Raw genomic sequence first — 3,457 nt, forward strand, 5'->3', positions numbered from 1 at the left:
TTCACCACCCACCAAGTCTAATTTTACACTCCATGTGTGCACCACCCAACATAGTTACACTCCAAGAGCACAGTCCATACAGTAATTTGCTCTTAATCCTTCACATATGCAATACATATGCACTACACTGTCCACTGTGTGCATCCAATCTCCACCCTGTACATATGTCCTGTACATACACTCTCCAAAATGGACATACATTCCTTGACTTTCACTTGGATTTTACACCCTTTGTCTGCTCTCCATCCGCAATATGCACTCTAGGCTATCCATGCACACCCTGCTTATCCACTCTCCACTCTGTATTTTCACTCTCCACTCAGTGTTCTCCACACCCCATACAATAAATGCAGTGCAGGCTCTACCCTGTACATCCGCACTCAGTGGTTCACATCCTCTCTCTATACTGCACATCCACTCTCCTAACCCTCTCCTCGTGCTGTATAGCTGCTTTTACCCCCGTTATCTGCTTTACCTTGTACGCTACCTGTGCTCTCTAGGCTGAATATCCGCTTTCTAAACTTTCTCTTCACCCTCCATATGTGATCTTCACATGCACTTTCAATAATACATCCATTTTCCACTCTTTAAATCCGCTCTCTATATCTGTTCTCCACCCTTTACATCCATTCAAAGCCCTCTGTATCCACTCCCCAACTCCCACTTCCACTCTCCACCATGTACATCTGCTCTCTACATCCATTCTTTCCTATCCTCATGCTTGACATTAACTCTCCACCCTCTACATTTGCTTATTACATTGGCTCTCCTGTCCATATATACTTTCTTGCTGCCCCTTCTGGTCTCCACCCTCTCCATTTGCCCTCCAAATGTGCTCCTCACCCAGTACTTGCTCCCTGCCCACCACATTCTGTACTCTTCCCTCCGATATCTGCATGCCAACCTGCGTATCCGCTCAGCTCCCTCCTCAAGTTCACGTTTGCTCTCTGCCGTGTACATCCTCTATTTGTCCTGTACGTGCACTCTAAACACTCTACAACTTGCACTTGCGTTTTCCTTTACCTTCATGTATTCTTTCCATTGTACATTCATTGTCACTCTCGTTCCACCCTCTGAATGTGTTCTCCATCCTAAATATCCACTGTATCCCCTCTCTACAGTTACAGTTGGTACTATTACTCTTTCATATTTCTCCATTTACCAGTCTCAGAAGGAGGGTAGATTAAGTTTGCACTACAACTCTATGCCAGTCCTCTTCACTCTACACTTCACCACTCTACTCAACACCACTACTCTGTGTTACCACTGGACACCACTGATCCATGACACCACCACTCTGCTACTACTGCTCTCAACACCCCTCAACTCCCCACTCTAGGCCCCTGGACTCCATGCCAATGTATTGTACGCCACTCTACTATATACCACTTCACTCTACAACTGTCCCCCTAAACGCTACACAAGTTGCTGGGTCAGATAAGAATATAGCGTCTACTTAAGAAATCAGCAAACTAACTTACATCTATTTTCTCTTTATATCCAGCCCGTGTTAAATAAGGGAAACAAAAGAATAACAGTTTTTCTACTCTCCGTGGATCAGATAAGTAACGATGTCCTTCTAACCATATATAACATCATCATCCTACCATATACCTGATAGACGAGGATGCTTTGGTTAAATATATCTTTCTTCTCTAATTGTATTCTGTACAGGACGAGAGGCTGAAGAAACTCCGGCGTGAAGAAACAGAGCTACACAAGCAGGTACCTCCGGCGAGGGAACATGGATGCGGACAGGTACCCGGAAGAAGAGATCAACGACCTGTAAGTGGAAGACCCGCGTGTCGGAGCCGTAACATGTCAGAGACGTCCAATCAAGGTACCACGAATTCCCGACTGCAGGACAACAGGACCCGAGCAGGTAAGTCGACAACACCAAGGGAGTGCAGGAAATGCTAGTCAGATCTGTGACTGACCAATTTATCCGCACTTGACTCCATCCAGCTCCCTGTCTGCAATAGGAGCGGGAGTGACTGACAATGCCCCCACCTTGCTCTCCTTGAGCCTTCTTCTGTCTAATGCTGGGTGTTTAGGGCCTTGTTTTTTGTGAACCAGCTTTTGTGTCATAGATTATGGCCATCTTCAGTTTTACCTGTTTTAGATGCTGAAAGGAGGATGTAGAATGGATCCTGGTTCAACAAATTTGAAATGCTTTGATATTTATGGAACATATAGATCACTGGTATCCTGGAAAGCTATCTCTCTGCCCTGATAGTATTTCCCGAGGCATATTTGTTTGAATGAGTGGTTAAGGGGCTTGGTGCCACAGTCATGCAACTGTAGAAGGACAACATTGAATCATTCAACTGTTAAATGCCGAACTTGTCACTTCCCCAAGCTGGAAAAGAACACACAGGATATCTCTGTCCTGTCTCAGGATGTCTTAGACGTCTGTTTCTGACCTGCGCCATCAATTGGCCATGTGAAAGCCACTGAAACCATGGCTGTGCATTGAGATTCAGAATTACAAAAATGTTTGAACCCTGGTCAGTATGGTAATTTTTTAGACTGGTTTCCAAATATGTATACTGTAGGTAGAGTTCAGGCTCAACATGGCTGCCTCCATTGTGGTTTTGTAAATGAAATCTGGTATTGATTGCTTTCTGTTTGCAGAGGAAGCGTGACAGCGTCTGGTGAACAGCGGCGGTTTCTTCACTTGGACAGGTGAGTCTTCTTTCTTAACCTCCTGCCCACCTCTTCATCAATCCCTTGCTCTCACCATTACCTCTTTGACCAAGTAACCTTAATGTTAAACTTATGATCCCTTGTAACCATATCTCATCGGGCACACTATATGAAATAAAAGGATTGGACCATTTTAAAGGCATCCCAGTCCTATTAAAAACCTAAAATAGTGGTGTCAACATGATACTGATGTATGTTAATTTCTTTTTCCTCCAGACTCTATGAAGTATATGTGCAGGGATGAAGGCTGGCCATCACTGGACAACAGAACTATGAGAAGGAAGCTGGCTATAAAGATTTGCAATACTGGAAGAGGACTAAAGACAACTCTGAATCTAAAAACAAACATTGAAGTTGCTGGCTTTCATTAAGCCTTTTGTTATTTTTGTAGTATTCTGACATTTTTTTCCCCTCTTGAAGAGTGTCCTGGACTTTCTTTATGTTCTCTTGTTCAGTATCCTGGCTCCTATGGGGCCAAAGGTGTGTTTTAGATCAATAAAATTACATGTTAACGCATCCCCTTTGGTGCTTTTTCATTTAACTATCACTATTTTTCAGTCTTTTGTCACTGGTCACCACATTAAACAGCTTCAGATAATGCTCTGTACCTCAAAGTAAGGCAAGTCCCAGTGAGTCAGAAGTATGAGAGTAGCTGCACAAGTTGTTAATCTTATCTGAATGCAAAGTATAACATTGTTGAAGCCACTACTTTTGTATGCATATGGTATTTCTACAGCACAAAGCTAGCCAA

General features: G+C 43.5%; 1 long non-coding RNA gene across 1 annotated transcript; it reads left to right on the plus strand.

Moving 5' to 3' along the window:
- Window positions 1–1,653: 1,653 nt before the first annotated feature.
- Window positions 1,654–3,216, plus strand: LOC146865954 (uncharacterized). Its single transcript, XR_014976738.1, has 3 exons — window positions 1,654–1,882; window positions 2,635–2,685; window positions 2,923–3,216. It is a non-coding gene; the product is annotated as an uncharacterized LOC146865954 (long non-coding RNA).
- Window positions 3,217–3,457: the final 241 nt, after the last annotated feature.

This window comes from Triturus cristatus, chromosome 2_1, assembly GCF_964204655.1.
Source record: "Triturus cristatus chromosome 2_1, aTriCri1.1, whole genome shotgun sequence".
NCBI classification, from domain to species: domain Eukaryota; kingdom Metazoa; phylum Chordata; class Amphibia; order Caudata; family Salamandridae; genus Triturus; species Triturus cristatus.